The sequence below is a fragment of the Panulirus ornatus genome, chromosome 16 (assembly GCF_036320965.1).
Source record: "Panulirus ornatus isolate Po-2019 chromosome 16, ASM3632096v1, whole genome shotgun sequence".
In the NCBI taxonomy this organism is placed as follows: domain Eukaryota; kingdom Metazoa; phylum Arthropoda; class Malacostraca; order Decapoda; family Palinuridae; genus Panulirus; species Panulirus ornatus.
The window spans coordinates 5,853,949-5,871,349 of NC_092239.1; the positions used below are offsets into that span (position 1 = coordinate 5,853,949).

A 17,401-nucleotide genomic window follows, 5' to 3' on the forward strand; every position below is an offset into this window, starting at 1 on the left:
AGTAATTATTAGAAAACTATCATCCCAGTGTTAGATCTGAAGAAAGTCGTTGCACTTTGGGATGGTAAATATTTCATATTTTGTTTGAGGACCCACAAAAGCACAGTGTTAATAAGCTAGCACTGGCTGTTTTTAGTCGAAACTCGACATGGTGTTTGCAGCAGGACTGAGCCGCAAGTCAAAGACTTCAATTTGCCAGTGCGTTCAAGTAATTTTCACTACTTTTTAGTATACAAGTTAAGGGAGTATATAAATGCAGTTACCATGGTGAGCTAGGAAAGGTTTAACCGCGTATTTTTTCCTATTCGCTTCGATTCAATAGTCAAAAACCCTACCTAGCCTAATCTGCTTTTTTTATTTTGCAATTTCCAACAAAATGTACGTTGACATTTCGATTATACCGCTCCGTTTAGCAATATGCTTCAATACATTTTCTAACAGGTTAGTTTAATCTATTTCACACTACGTTGAGTGTAGAAAATAAGTAATTGCTATCATCTAATAAAGTGGCTCTCATCTTTCCCACGACACTAACCGGTTTAAAATGGGAAAATACATTAAACCTGAATATATTCAATATTCATTACTTAACATAGAACCACGTCATATATATATTATAGAACCACGTCATATATATATTGCCCAATATTCATGATCTTTTTCACACCAGATTGAAACTTTCAGCTAACACCACAAAACACTCTGGACAGCCATCGTTCATCATCGGGTTATGACAACTGACAAGGAATGAGAGCAAATAAGTTAAAGCAGGTTGTCATCCTTATCATTTTTTTTAATTTCAGGTACCCTGTCACCAGTGGAAACTTTATCGTTCCTAACCTTCGCAAAGTGGTTTCTTTTCTTTCTGTTACGTTGCTTTAGCAAAGTTTTGTGCTTAAAACAATGGCCAAAATATTGCTATTACACCGGTATTACTGAAATCCCTGGCCCTTGCTTGACATTCGACTTAAACTACGAAATTTATGGATATAAGTTATTATACGCATTAAATCATTTACTAGAATATGAGACTTTTACGAATTAAGATATATTTCAAACAGGCCAAATTATTACCGGCACTGAATTGTACATGTGCATATGTAGGCACTTGTACATTTGCCATTAGGCGAATGTGCAATGTTGACTTGCATTCGATAAGATCAATCAACGCCTAATAAAAAAAAAAGTTTCTGGTCGAGCAGTTTAATTCGTCATATGCATCGAGTTATAGCCTAGTCTGTTCCGTGTGGACTTTATGAACAATTTTTTTTCCGTAAATTTGAGTAGCACTTACGCCCTTAACCTCTTAGAATCTGGTGGTGTAATCTCTCCATAATAAATAGGTTACATTGAATTTATCACATTTTTCATGGCTGTCTGGAAATGTACACGGTGATTTTCAAAGTACTTTGCGCGCCACTCTGGGACACGTAATATTTTCATCCCACCTGAACCAGCCAGAACTACCAAGTGTGGCACCTTGAGCCAGAAGTTTGGGGTCTCCTCGGGCCAAATTACCTTCAAGAATGGTGCCATATTAAAATAAAGACGTTAATTAGTTCAGCAGATACTGTTTATAGCCGTTCAGTCACAATTCAATGTCCATCTATCTGGCAACGGACTAACGAATGAAAACACTCAAAACACAAACCTGCTCCTAGATACTGAACACAAAATGCAAGTTATAAAGGGTTGCTCTCACTCTTCGACGTCCAAAAAAGCAAAATCAAAGTTCTTATAGAGCACTAATCAAGAGTTACACGAGAGGACAAGTACCTTGCATCACTCACTCTCGGGTATGTCGCGAGACTGAAGTTCCCGCCAAATTCAGTTAGGTTTCTTTATTCATATGAAAAAGGCGGGAAATTTTGTTCGATTGCTTTTTATGACTTCGATTGATTTATTACTATTACTGCATATTATCATCTGTGGGTGTGATTCACATCTCTAAATAATGAATATTACCAGAAATGTTTCTGAAGCTATGATTAACTATTGAGTTGATCTTAGATTCAGTTAATGGGTGTACTTCCATTCTTTTTTTTATTTCGAGATGAGTTGTTTGAACAAGTTATATAAACTATTTAAAGACTTCTGAGATAAAAAGGCAAGAAAGAAATTAAGGGGTATTGTTATCAGATATACTGTTTTATTCATAATCAAAATCAGCGCATTTAGTTAAAGTGTTCATAAGGTCCTCAGTAATTTGTCGACAAAGGAGATAAGGCGCTCATTTTCACCATCCATCTTGGTTCTCTCTCCGCTTCTTATTCATAATTAATCCTTCTTTTAGTTCATCCATCATATTGATCCTTGATCGCCTTCCTGGACGATTCTCGTCTATTTTCTTCAATCACGTTCCTCAATAATTCAATCTTCCTAGAATATGCTAAATGCATTTTACCTTTTCTATGATTGCCTTCGTGAGCTTTTAAGTAGGCTGCGTCTAATTCACTCATTTACTTCTCGTTCTTTCAGCCCACTTTATCCCTTCATACCCAAATGCCTATCTAACCTAACAACTTATTCTGTCCTTAGATCTCAGGACCAAATCCACGAAATATTTAGATATCTTTAATGTACGTTCTTTATAGGCAACTCCCTCGTCTGAGGGAAGGCTTCCATTGTTATCCCGATCCTTGATATAAGTTCTTCCTTCTATCTTCCATCCTTAAAACTCTATATCTTGCGTTCTGTTATGGTGTTGAGGACTCCATCTTGAAAGACTGCACTTGTCATTTTTATTGATATATCCTACGTTTATCCTCATACCATACTCAGCATTGTGTTGTGTAGGTTTGCCATCTCTTGTGTATTTTATCTATAAATGTCTATCGAATGCTAAGCCAGAAATCGTGCAATCATGGTATAAATGATGGGAAAAATTCTTATGTGCTTCTTTGCTAGCTGGTCATCTGGAAACCATACATCCCGTACCATTCCTCCGACCTGTAACTCCTCCTCAGTTCCTTTAATCGAATTTGTCATCATTATATGAACTGAAAAAGTGATGGGTGATAATAAACACCTTTCAGAGTTCTTGTCTAAGATTCTATCTTCTTTATTATTGCCTGATGCAGCTCGGTGAATTGCTTCTAGGTCATTTGACTACTGTACTGTCGTTTGCCTTCATCAGCCATTTCCAGAATCTCCATTAACATTGTAGCACTCATATCACGACCCATATCTCGTCCCACGTCCATCCCCGAACCCGGACTGAGTCCTCCGAGTTGATTAACATTTATTTCAAAGTACTGCAGCTAAGGCAATTTTAACAGAGGAATGCAGGATATGATGAGATGAGGTGGATGTGGATGCATAGTAGGAGACACGCAACAAGCAACAGGAACAAGAACTGAAGGAAAGTGTCATTGGCTGACCCTTAAGATGGTGCTGTAATAATGGCTGATAGGATCATTCATTTTCTAAAAGTTATTTCCTGAAGAAGATCGATAAACTGTTCAGAAAAACAATACTCTTTATGGTACAGATTCATTTGATATGACAACATTTATCTGTTCAGTGAGCAAAATATTGTTTGTCGCCACAGTAGGGCATTCATGTACGAGTCATACATATTAAGTAGTTAAATACAACATTCATGGGAGCTGAGTTCAAACCTTGTTGTTTTTATTAAATTTGTTTCAAGATGAACATCATGCTAGTAAATACGCTGTTGGGGAAACTAATGTCTTTAATATTAAGTACATGGCGAAAAACGATATTTTTCTTTTTAGGTATATGTGTTACAGTCGTAATCATCCATTGATAACATATAATTTCAAAGTCCCATTTTCTTCAACAAATGTAGATATTTGCCAACACCGAGGGATGGAAAAGAAGATATAGACACTGCCATTGTTGGTATGGGAAGACTGTAAACAAACCTCGTCGTCTGCGCAGTGTTCTGTCTGTGGCCAGCTACAAAAGCCGTCAAGTCTGTCTGTAAAAGACCCTTACTTTATTACCGAATAGTTTTCACAAGACACACAGCAGTGAATCATGGTGAAGTGAACTTGCTAGCTAAACACTGACTCTACAGAAAGTGGCCAACTTAAGGTAGGAACTGTAAACATTCAACTTAAGTCGATCCTACCCACACTGTGTTGAGTCCTTCAGATGATAATGATCAAGGTTCAGGAGCAAAACAGGCCATAGTTATATGTTGTATTACTCTATTTTATGAGCCAAAAGTTGTATAAACAACATTAGATTATGACGGGAATATGAGCGGGTTGGATATAGAGTGTAAAGTGTAGAAACAAAACATAGGTGGCGCTATGTGTGGTGTATGTTTATTCAGTGTGTGGGTGGCTGGCTTGTTGATGCAGTATTTCCATATCAGTGGCGTATTAGGGCTTTGTGTATAATGACCGATGTTGTGCATTAGCGAAAAGTAGCTAAGCTAGGCTTAGGGTTGGTCCTGAGCCTGTCTTTTTTTTTCTTTTCCTCATTTCCCATTTTCTGTTTCATTTGTAAAACGAGAACCCACGTCCTCACTTCATTGCTAATGTATGATATGTTAAGCTACGTGTATCTTGATTTTTTTTCATAAGTTTGTTCCTGAACTTTCTGTTTGTATGATCAAGGAAAGTTGTAAAAGAGAAAAGGGGATATCTCGTATAATTTATGCATAACGTTGGAAACAGTACGCTGCCTTGTGGTAAACCCACTTAGTAATATAAATATTAACGTTACTGTGTTTATTTAAGAAAGTTACATAGGAATCTGTAATTTCTGACGTGCGAAGTGGCTAAACTTACGCTGGAAGCCTCTCCACCGTACTTTATCAGTTTTGCTTACATATCTTCGTAAAAAGAAAAAAGATGTGATGTTCATTTGTAGTAATATTTATTTTTTTTGTGTGTAGCTGTTGATATTGCGAAGGTGGTGGTGCTTCTACCCCTCAGGAAGCCAAATTATCCTTAGTTTGGTAGTATTAAAAGTTGTCTTATGTCACCTTAAATGCTTTCCCTGCTGTCTCTTAGAGGGAAAGAGGACGTCATATCTTTGTATCATCAATTTTAGCTTGGTTTACCTAATCTCGGGAGAAAGTGACCGCGTTGAACATTACGCTGTAGCTATTGAGAAAGTAGTGAAGGTCACTTTGTGGTAACTTACTTGATTTGTTTCTCGTCTATTTAGCTCTTCCCCTAGGGGTAGTATTTAGGATGGTCATCCGTGGCTCTGGTAAGTCCAAACTCATTAAGATACAGCTGTTTGGGAACAATCGAGCTGCCTGTGGTCTGGTGCAGAATGGGTCCTTCCCTCCTCTTTCTGAGGTCATTACGTCAGTACTTTAAAATTACGTTTCTTGCGTAGTCTGTCTTCTTTGTTCACTGATTTTTCGATTTTACAAAATACCCCCCTATCTGACATAACTTACTGTCGTAAATTAGTCAAGCAACTCATCATGCATTTGTGCAGGGAATCTATATCTATTTTTCGTAAAGGTGTATTTCAAGGACATATTTATATTGGAAAATCATATTTGAATTCGCTACTGTTAGTACAACTCTCCTCCACCTGCTGGGATCTTTTTAAAGAATTTTGAGTTATTTTAGTTGCTTTGGTTAAGTGTTGATGTGTTCATTCTGTAAAACCAGGCCAAGAAACCTAACCTAACTTAGCATTTTTGTTAAAGGTGCAAATAAAGTTCTTGCTGTTAACAAATTAATGTTCACGATTTTTGTCGACATAGCTGATATAGCTAGATAGCAAAGTTATATTTAAATCATCCCATGTTTATATCATTTATATAAGACAACGTTATTTGCAGTGTGAATGAATTTGTTTGGAACCGCTCTAGTGGGCCTTCGCACCGCCGACATACTGAAAAAAAAATATTGTTCACAGAAAACAGGGATGGTTGCTTGAGTCGATAACTATTCTATTCTAACTGTTACTTAGCCTACTTAGATTAATGGGACACGATACTTGTGATACTGGAACGATGAAATTTTCATGGCAAAAATGATATTACAAGAAAGAGCTTGATATTTTTTCCTGAAATGTTAGCGAATCGTTTTAGGTTAGGCTATTGCTTATGTCCTTTATGAAACATTATTTGAATTCTAGCCAGTTGTTGTATACACATGCTTTCTTATAGCGCCATTGCTTTTGTAAAGGATCATATGACATTTTCTTCTGTACTGTGCTTCTTTAAAATGTAATATTATCTTGTACTGGTGGTTTAATTATTGTCTAAGTATTGTTGGTTTATATTCTTGTAATCGTTTGTCCAAATGATTTTTTTTCAGGAAATATAGTATCATATCACCTCGCCTAACCTAACGCAACAACCAAACCTAACCTAATCTAATCTAACCCAACACCCCAACATGACCTGATAGATCTAACACAACGACCTAATTTGACCTAATATCATCTAACCTAACAGCCTAATCTATCATAACCTGGGAACCTAATTTTGTTGGAATCGTGATGTGAAAGCTTGGGGTGTAGTGGTAAAAGCGAGATCGTGGAGAGTGAAGTTTAGGTCGCATTTGAATGGTTTAAGAAAGTGTGCATGGCAGCATGACACACTGATCGTGTGTGCTTTATGACTGGACAGAGGCTGAGATTTTCCCGCCGTATGAATGTGAATGAGAGCTAAGTAATGAAAAATTTTACAGACGAATTGATGATCCTATATGGAAGGGTATGGGCTAGGATGGCGTTACAAAGATAAGAAACCAGTTGCAGGTGAAGAACACGGTAGGCTATGGGAAGAGGATATGTATTCCAGATGTTTGCGCTCGGGGAATTAGCTAAAAAAAAAGATAGTATGGAGCGCTTGTAGGTATAGAAGAAGCTTAAGATAAAGTTAATATCAGGAGAGGGACTCTAAGTGAGAAATGTCTACTGTACAGTGTACACAGAAACCGCCTGGATACTGCCGACAGCTAAAACAATAGAGGTGGTGGGCGTGAGAACGTATGGTGGAATGATGAGTGAGCAGTGTGGGATGAGGGTGGTAGTGCGTCAGGCCTGTGTGTGGCGTTGTTACCATGGTTGTTTGATGTTTTTCTTGGTGCATTACGTCACCACCGTTGTGGCATGTACACGTTACTGTTCTCTTGGCTGAACTAGTGTGGTAGGACGCAAGTCGTTCTAACGTGTGTTGAGGAGGAGCATGTTGACAGTTAATGGCGGGTTAGAGATATGTTCTTGTTCCTGAAAGATATGAGCAGATGCGATGTGGTATCAGTATAGTTTAAAGAGAGGAATTGGGAACTATCGTTGAGTTCAGGTATTTAGGAATATCGATCAGTAAGGATGGTAAAGAGGAGACTGAATCACCGCAGACGAAAATTGGAGGTGCACATAAATTCAGTGGTGCATGGAAAGAAATTGAGTGTATCGTATAAGTTTTGTATGACGGAGTGCTTGTCCCACCTCTTATGTATGGATTTCTCATCGAGTTAGGAAGGTGAATGATGAGAACAATAGACATGGGTAACGTCGTATAGTTGGAGTGAGAAGGGCAGATATGAATATGAGGATGTTAGGAGACGTATGTCGCGTGAAGAAATCATTTTTAAGAATGGCACATTCATTAGACCGCGGAAGAGATCGTCAGCTGCAGCGAGGGAAAATTTTTGTGGTCACGGCGGCTTGGATGGTGGCGTGTTGTGCTGGCTGGGTGTATGTAGATGGAGACCGTTAGACTCGGGTGTGTGTTCCGTGGATAATTGAGTTGAGATCTGTGTGGAAGGTTCTGTGACCTCAGCCGAGTTGTTATATGATTATTTAATAGTTTGCATTTATATCATCATTCTTAAACATGACTCCATGGACGTGTATGACCTGTAGATATATTTGACTTGCTAATGATAACAGATTTGATATAATTCAGTAGTGTTTCATGCATTGTAAGGACCATACCTGCGTCCTCTTGCCATGGCCTGAGTGTCACAACTTTCTTGCAGGTGCCTTGTGTCCGGGTGTGGCCCGCGACAGAGCAGGGGGCGGCGGCCATGGCGTGCCGTTGACCCATTGTGACAAACCTGCAAGTTAAGGGAGCTTGGCGTGACGAGGTAGGTGAGAGTGTCGTACAATATTAGTTTCTTCCAGAGTAAAGTGAGGTAAGGATGATTACGGCAACATAAACAGGGATGGAAGAGGGTCATGTTTTTTTTTTTTGACATTTTTTTTGTATTATTATTATTATTATTATTATTATTATTATTATTATTATTTGGAAAATATTTAATTTTTTTTTTTTTAATTTTCCAAAAGAAGGAACAGAGGGGGCCAGGTGAGGATATTCCAAAAAAGGCCCAGTCCTCTGTTCCTAACGCTACCTCGCTAACGCGGGAAATGGCGAATAGTTTAAAAGAAAAGAAAAAAATTATTATTATTATTATTATTATTATTATTATTATCATTATTATTAACTATTGAATATACATACCTGATATTACCCTGGCCGAGAACCTTGCCTTGTGTTATAACTTTGATCGAGTATCATGATTTTCAACATAACCTACAAGACTGGATCAGCCCTATTCACGACCCAGTGACATTTTCCTCCTCTGAAACATATTCGTAAAAGTTGAGAAAATGATTACAATTTTCTCAGCAACTTCGTTGGTGATTGTCGTTCTGCCAGAGGGACATACGGGAGCCCTTTCCCAAGGGCTAGGAAGGGTATGAGACGCCAACGCGTCAGCTGATGTCGCTGTTATCTGTCACGGTGACGGGATGAATATAGTGTCACCAAGGACCGAGTCCCACAACACCCGTCGCTAGACTACACCCGCCCGGCAGATTGTGTCTTTGGCTTCGACAAAAACTCCCGTCGACGACCAGATGTCATGTTCAGCGGGTCGCATGATGCCGGGCGTGATATACACCGACCTTGCTTGTGAGTGAAATTCATCCGGCCTATCCGGCTGGGCTGTGTGTTGTCTGTTCTCAATAACTTGGTGAGATAGGATCCTTTCCCAGAGGAACTGAGGTTAGGTCATCGTTGTGAACTCCCTTCCATATGGTTGTGGTGGGGAGGAGAGGCCTGGTTGAGGGAGGGGCACATATCACTGCTCCCCCTACTCTCCTCACCGCCTGTGTAGCCTTTCACTGTATTTTAAAGTGACGTTACAGTGCACATGGTCCGACTCGGTTCGTTCCCGTCTTGTTTCTCTCCAAGGAAATTCTGGCGAGGACGGGCACAATGTGACCGTGTTGTTTGGTGATCGTTGGCGGGGTCAGGGTCAGGTTGTCAGGTGGTGTGGTGGGTGGAGGGGTGAGGGTACAGCCATAGAAGGTACCGTAAAAATAAGGAATCCTCAGGTCATCTGTTAGAAACAGTTGTATGCAAGACAGCAATTACTTTATTTTCCTCTTGTGGATGCATCATCTGTCTGACACTCACCTGGTTCCCATGACTTGTTCCTCCTCCTCCTCCTCTTGGCGACATTGCACAAAGCTCCTGTGGTCGTATGTGGTTCTGATGAAATCATACTCACTCGGCTCGACCGACACCCGACCTGCAATCATAATCCAGTCGTCTTGACCTGCCTGATGTCTCTCCAGGTAGTGAGCAGATAGGGCGACATTGCCATCGAACTAGGCTATCCTCCGGCATCTAGCCTCCCACCGGTCAATGCCCTCATTAAATCAGCGTCAGTAAACTAGGCTACCACGCCCACACAAGTGGTACCTCATCTCCCACGGCCTTCTTCGGGAGCAGCCCCAAGTTGCTCTGGCGCCCGACTTCCCTGGCAGGACTCCTGTGGAACATTGCCAAGGAACATATCTCACAGTAGCCTCAGCTTTGGAGTTTTCGACACCACGCCTTCTACGGCACAACTTCAGCAACTGCCCACTGATTCAGGACCACGGCAACGCCTCCTCCCTCCTGCATATGCTCCATGAGACCAGGCATCCTCGTAACTTCTTCGATGGAACTCCTATCTCACCACACCACGTATGTAACGAAACCACGGAACTTCTCATACACGACTCTTCAGTGTCCGGAGTCCGACGATACAACCTGCTTCACCTCATGCCTCTGCACCAGCACCACAGGACTTCCCTATTTCGCCACGTCTTCTGCATCAGCACCATGGGAATTCTGCTTGCATCATACCACCATACCTCCATTCACCTCACCTTTCCTAATCCCGCACCACTCGCAGCAGTTCGCCCTGAGCTAACATTTCCCCGGTACTTATCAATCAGGTGATCTGTGTTGCCCGTGTTTTTGAAGCCTCGCTCTCAATCCGTCGCTGTCACCGAGAAGATTGACGCCCTAAGTACGCCTGCTGAATTATGGATACTGATGGTCTGAGTGGTGAGAGTGGGTGTAGGGAGTGAGAGAAGGTGGTGAGAGTGGTGGGTGTGGCGTGCAGCCAGCTGGGGGCTCCTCCTCTTGACCTTTGGCCTGGCGTGTCACGGGGCCCTCCTGGCCAGCCCTTCCAAACCCACTGGCACAGGCCTACGCCAGAAGCCTACCGTGTATAAATAAAACCCGACAGTATTTATCTGCCTCTTTTCAGACTTTCATAAGGGTTCTTGATTATTTAGCTAGAGATGTAATTAGACTCTGCTAAGTAATACGGGGCGCATAATACATTAGGAGGGCTGATGATACAATGGTGGCAGTGGGGATACATGTGTACCTATGTCGTGGAGGGAAATACGTGAGTGAGGAGGGTGGTGGTGGGGTAAATATAAACAGAAGTAATGAAGTGGAGGGCCACTCGTCTTGTGTTACTGGTAGGGTAACCCGGGCTGTTGTATATCCACCCCTCTCTCTCTCTCTCCTACCCTCCACCCCTCCTTCCCTTCCTCCAGCCCTGCCACTTCTCACGTCCCCCCGACACACTACACACTTCACTTTTTACATGTTTCAGACGACCCCTCTTCCGCCCCTCCGTCGGCTTGTGACACTTCTGACGACTCCCTCAGGTCGTCTCCTCGACATTTAACTCCTTGAAATTTCTGTGTCTGTCGATTTAAAATCTTTTTTTTTCGATTCAGACAAAGCATATCAGGGATAGCATGGGTGCCGGGTGCATGGCTTGGGGGATAGGTGGAGGCAAGGATAAAACATACAGTGGGTATGGTGCAATAGCAGAGGAGGGGTGTTCAAGTGGGCCCACTAGAAAGGTAAGAACACCATTATTGTTAGGAGTATGAATACAACTCCAGTAGCATGGGACATGAGTTTACAAAAAAATAACAGGGTTCATATATTGGGTCTGTAGAGTACACAAGAAACGCCATCTTCAGATGTGAAGTGGACCCTCTGTGTCGCAGGCCATACATGAACCCTGCGGTCACCCATGTGTACAACAGATGTACTACAAGTCTAACTGCACCCTGGGTGCTTACCTCCTCCTTCCTCTAGCTATGTACCGGCCTCCTACAATGTCAAGATATGCTTCTATATACATCATACACTTGCCTGTTGAAGTAGATCTTCGTATGTAACCTTCAGTATCACTCTGTATCCTGCTGATCATGTACCATGTTTGTAAGGTACCTTACAAAACTCCCTTTTGAACCCCCACTGTATCACTTGCCAGTTGACGTTCACCTTGGACGTTGTATACACAAATCAGTGATGTTTTGCCACCTCTGATTATAATGTTTGTCCTCGTACCCAGACGAGCCCTGGTGGTCTGAAACTTGTAGCAAGCGAGTTGCCTTGCTTTATATCAACCCAGGACCATTAATGCTGGTCTTCCTTTTCTGACGGGAAGAGGGCCCTCAGGGTCCCTGGGCCAACTCCGGCCCACTTGACTCCCGCCTTTGTTGATGTATTGTACCCACTGGGAGATCAGTATTGCCTCCCACATACCCTAAGACATGTACCCTCCACCAGCGCTTTAAAAAAAGTCTATGTACATTTAGACCACTTAAGATGGTCGTGTTAAAATCACAGTTGAATTAAACTGGCAGTGACACAACAGAAAGGGACTCGAGACATTGTACAGATTCGGTCTCAAGTTATCAGTGTAGCCCTGTGTTTGGTAACGCCTGGTGTGCAGGTGAGGCTTAGGGAGGTACTGTTAGGCATCAGGTGCTGAAGGGGGTGACTGCAGAAGAGTTCCTGTGTTCGTCACCCAGTCTGAGGGCCCTTGCCGTCGACTCGTATGTAAACGAGGAGATGCAGACTCCTGAAGGCGGGGGTTAATTTCGTGTTTCTTTTTTTTTATTCAGAATTCCCTTTGTGCAGGTATAGAAGGCTGAGTGTGGGACACATCTCAGAAGGTTCGTGAGAGGGGCCTGTTGGGCTCAAAGGGATGATGACATTCATTTGTTTTATGGGATGCTTTACGTACTCTCCCACACGATCTCTTTCGTAGGTTGACGAAATATAGTCGGATAGACGTGTTTAGTCCTGGATAAGATTCGTGGAGCGTGAAGGTGTCTCGCTTCTGAGGGGAGGTATTATTTGTGGAGGGCGGGACGCACAGCCCGAGGTCTTCCCTGCTCCTGGACGACGTCGCCTGCCTCGCCTTGCGTCACAGTAAGCCGATAGAGACTCGGCCAGGCACAGGTGCACTTAACGACTGGTTCGTCCCACTCACGAATAACCTGCCCTCAGCCTGGCTAGCATACCACTGGTACAACCAGAACCCAGCTGCCTGGTTAGCATACCGCTGGTACAACCAGAACCCAGCTGCCTGGCTAGCATGCCACTGGTACAACCAGAACCCAGCTGCCTGGCTAGCATACCACTGGTACAACCAGAACCCAGCTGCCTGGCTAGCATGCTACTGGTACAACCAGAACCCAGCTGCCTGGCTAGCATACCACTGGTACAACCAGAACCCAGCTGCCTGGCTAGCATGCCACTGGTACAACCAGAACCCAGCTGCCTGGCTAGCATACCACTGGTACAACCAGAACCCAGCTACCTGGCTAGCATACCACTGGTACAACCAGAATGCACCCTGACTACCTTTCTGATGCCTTCGAACATGTCTCTTCCTCTAACACCCTTTAATACATCCTGACTCTGTCACTCCCAGTGCCATCCACCTTTGCTGCTGCTGCTGTGTCTGCTGCTGTGTCTGCTGTTGGCCGGTGCTCAGCAGCAGTACACAGTGTGAGGGATGATCACACAGGACATGACTCTCTGGTTGGCCTTGTTTTTCGTCTGGCTCCCTGTCTAGTGGACCATTGTAGTCCCATTTGGTGCTGCTACCGACCATCTGTCGCTGCTAATGATCATCTGTTGTTTGCTAGTGGTCATCTGTCGCTGCTAGTGATCATCTGTTGCTGCTAGTGATCATCTGTCGCTGCTAGTGGTCATCTGTCGCTGCTAGTGATCATCTGTTGCTGCTAGTGATCATCTGTTGCTGCTAGTGATCATCTGTCGCTGCTAGTGGTCATCTGTCGCTGCTAGTGATAATCTGTTGTTGCTGCTAGTGATCGTCTGTTGCTGCTATTGATCATCTGTCGCTGCTAGTGATCATCTGTTGCTGCTGGTGATCATCTGTCGCTGCTAGTGATCATCTGTCGCTGCTAGTGATCATCTGTTGTTCGGTCTACCACACACACACAATGATGGTCAGGGATGTTTCGTGAAGACCTGAAGAACTGGAGTCTTGTGTTCAGTTAATGAGTGAGGCGGGGTCAAGGGTCAGGTCAAAGGGTAGTCGCGTAGTGTTAACTTCGTGTTCAAGGGCCCATACCCTTGTGCTCAAGGGGCGTGTCATTGTGCAAAAGAGCCGTGCCATTTGCGAAAGGGTCATATTTTTGTGTTCAAGGGCCTTACCGTCGTGCTCAAGGGCCGTGCCATCGTGCTCAAGGACCGTGCCATCGTGTTCAAGGGCCGTGCCATCGTGTGTGTTCAAGGGTCGTGCCATCGTGTTCAAGGGCCGTGCCATCGTGTTCAAGGGCCGTGCCATCGTGATCAAGGGCCGTGCCATCGTGTTCAAGGGCCGTGCCATCGTGTTCAAGGGCCGTGCCATCGTGTTCAAGGGCCGTGCCATCGTGCTCAAGGGCTGTGCCATCGTGTTCAAGGGCCGTGCCATCGTGTTCAAGGGCCGTGCCATCGTGCTCAAGGGCCGTGCCATCGTGATCAAGGGCCGTGCCATCGTGTTCAAGGGCCGTGCCATCGTGATCAAGGGCCGTGCCATCATCATCAAGGGTTCGTGCCACCATGCCAGTGTGCCATGCTGGGCCATACTATCGTGCCGAAGGGTCATACTCTTGTTCTCAGGGGGCCGTACCGTCGTGCTCAAGGGCTGCACCATCGTGGCCAAAGAGGTTAATGAATTAATCACTACCATCACTTGAAGATGAGGAGGAGGGCTGGGTGGTGGCAGGGCGGCGGGCCAATCATTGAGTTAGCCTGGCCACGGCCAGCGGCCGCTCAGGAAATGCCACTGATGAAAGGCCTGATGGTGTGGCCAGCATACACTGGCATCACGGCAGCCATCCAGGCTTTGTGTGTGTGTGTGTGTGTGTGTGTGTGTGTGTGTGTGTGTGTGTGTGTGTGTGTGTGGGTGGGGTGGTTGGCCCAGCCAGCTGGCACGCAGGACCCCAGCTGGCTATAGGCACGTCCAGGTGGTCATGGAGAGGATCAGGTGGCCACAGAGGTCCAGGTGGTCATGCAGAGGATCAGGTGGCCACTGAGAAGCGCAGGTAGCCATGGGGAGGGTCTGGTTGCCATGGGGAGGGTCTGGTTACCATGGGAAGGGTCTGGTAGCCATGGGGAGGGTCTGGTTGCCATGGGGAGGGTCTGGTAGCCTTGGGGAGGGTCTCGTAGCCTTGGGGAGGGTCTGGTAGCCATGGGAAGAGTAAGGTGGCCATGGGGAGGGTCTGTTGGCCATGGGGAAGGCTAGTGGTTATGGGAACAGTGTGGTGGCCATAGGGAAGTTCCGATGGCCTTGGGAAGGGCTTATTGGCCACAGAGTGGGTCTGGTGGCCATGGAATGATGCAGTGGCCCTGGGGAAGGCCTGTTGGTCATAGAAATGGGGAGGTGGCCATGGGGAAAATCTGATGGCGTTGGGGTGAATCTGTTGGCCATGGTAAGGGTCTGGGGGGCCACGGGGAGAGTTTGTCGGCCTTGGCCATGGTGTGGTGGCCATAGGGAGGGTATAGTAGCCATGATAGTGCCGGACGGACAAGAGAAGCTGTGGTCATAATCCTCATTCCACCCAGCTGGCACCCCCCACCAGCCCGCCCTCCCCCCCAGTGGCTGGGTAGTGTTCCGCTGTACCCAACACAGTCACACGCACTCAGCCAGCCAGCCACCCAGCCAGACGAGCCCTCAGCCAGCCAGCCAGCCGGACAAGCCTTCAGCCAGGCCACTCAGCCAGCCAAACAACCCTCAGCCAAGCCACTCAGCCAGCCAAACAACCCTCAGCCAGGCCACTCAGCCAGCCAAACAACCCTCAGCCAGGCCACTCAGCCAGCCAAACAACCCTCAGCCAGGCCACTCAGCCAGCTAAACAACCCTCAGCCAGGCCACTCAGCCAGCCAAACAACCCTCAGCCAATCCACTCAGCCAGACAGACAACCCTCAGCCAGGGCTTCAGCCAGGGCATTTACGCACCATCAGACCTGCCATGAGCGAATGAATATACGTTCTGATATGCTATCACTGAATTGTTCTGGCTGCTCACATTATGATGAATGATGATAATTACAGAAAATATAATCTGCTTAAAGTTCACCCACTGAGGGTAGTGTTTACGTGGGAATAACCCGTCAGTTGGGTGAAACACATGGACGTTCTGGGGAAGGGCTGGATGGCGGCTTCGGGTTCTCTCCAGCCTTGAGGCTCAATCCATTGGTGTCGGGAGCCGCCACTCACTTAGGTATGATGGTCTGGCCTTTAGACCTGACTCTTAAAGGGTTCGGTCAAAACCTAGCCTATCATACCCAAGGGCCGACCCATAGTGGTCAAGAGGTCTAAGGAGCGGGTCAGGTCAAAAGTCCAGGTTCATCATACCCAAGGGCCGGCCCATAGTGGTCAAGAGGTCTAAGGAGCGGGTCAGGTCAAAAGTCCAGGTTCATCATACCCAAGGGCCGGCCCATAGTGGCCAAGAGGTCTAAGGAGCTGGTCAGGTCAAAAGTCCAGGTTCATCATACCCAAGGGTCGGGCCGTCGTTGGTCACGAGGCTAAGGAACCAAGCAACAATGGTACACATACATGTTTGCCTCCCACGCCCCGCGTGTGGGCCTCCTTGTCAACTAATTCAGCGACTCCCTCAGCTTCGGGAACTGTGCACCGCCGCAAAACACTTCTTGAAACTCCTCAACACTCCTCACACTGCCGCAGTGGGTGTGGAATTGAGGTAAATAAGGAAATAACTTCAATAAGGAAATAAGTCACCCCCCACACTTGGTTAAGGGGGGGTCGGGGGGAGGTCCCTTACAGACGCAACACAAAGGCGAAGAAGAAGGTAGTACCTCAACCAGACCCCCTGCAGGGTGTGGTCTGGCTCGGTAAATAACTTCTTGTTTATCTTTTTCAGTACTTGGCTTCGATTATTGTCAGGAGGGGAAGGGGTAAGGGGGGGGGGAGATTTCAGACCACGCTGGTGGTGAGTGACAGGAAAAAAAAGAAAAAAAAAAGTGGCATCCAGTATTGTCATGTTACCTTGGTGTGGGAACCACAAGAAGATCGGCCTCCAGGCGGTGGTTTCAGGGTGTCAGCGATACCAGAGAAGGAATGTCGCAGCCCCTCTCCTTCCTTCCCTCCCTCTCTCCTTCCTCTTTCTCTCCCTCTCGTTTCTAGTTACCAAGGCGCCATCGACACAACGAAACCATTTTACGAGAACCACTTCTAAAACCGCTAAGAAGTTCTTTAAACTCCACAAGTACATAAATCCAATCTAAGTACAAGAGAGAGGGGTAATGCTCTCCCAACAGCTACTGGGAAAATGTGGAACCTTAACAACAAGTTTTTTTTTTTTTCGTGTGTGACTCCCACCACTCAGCCGCCCACCTCCTGCAGCCGTGGGGCTGTATTAGGATACAGAGATATCAGGATACATGGGTACATGAGGATGGAAGCACTGTATTTGTGTCCTTATGTATAGTCGTTACATGTTGACCTCCTGAGCACGACTGTATCATCCTTGAGCACGACTGTACCATCCTTGAGCACGACTGTACCATCCTTGAGCACGACTGTACCATCCTTGAGCACGACTGTACCATCCTTGAGCACGACTGTATCATCCTTGAGCACGACTGTATCATCCTTGAGCATGACTGTACCATCCTTGAGCATGACTGTACCATCCTTGAGCACGACTGTACCATCCTTGAGCACGACTGTACCATCCTTGAGCATGACGGAACGACAACCCTTTAGTGTGGGCTCAACAAAGTTAAGCAGACCGGCCTAAGAACATGAGAATATAACAGTTGTAAATATGGAAAAATAAGATGAGAAGATAAATGATAGAGACGATGTTTTTCCCT

At 45.3% G+C, this 17,401-nt stretch overlaps 1 long non-coding RNA gene across 2 annotated transcripts in view; it reads left to right on the top strand.

Moving 5' to 3' along the window:
* The first annotated feature begins 3,876 nt into the window (after window positions 1–3,876).
* Window positions 3,877–17,401, top strand: part of LOC139753948 (uncharacterized) — a 150,730-nt gene continuing 137,205 nt past the window's right edge. For both annotated transcript variants that reach the window (XR_011713788.1, XR_011713789.1), the window contains exons 1-2: window positions 3,877–4,059; window positions 7,932–8,039. This is a non-coding gene — a long non-coding RNA (uncharacterized lncRNA). The remainder of the gene's footprint in view (window positions 4,060–7,931; window positions 8,040–17,401) is intronic.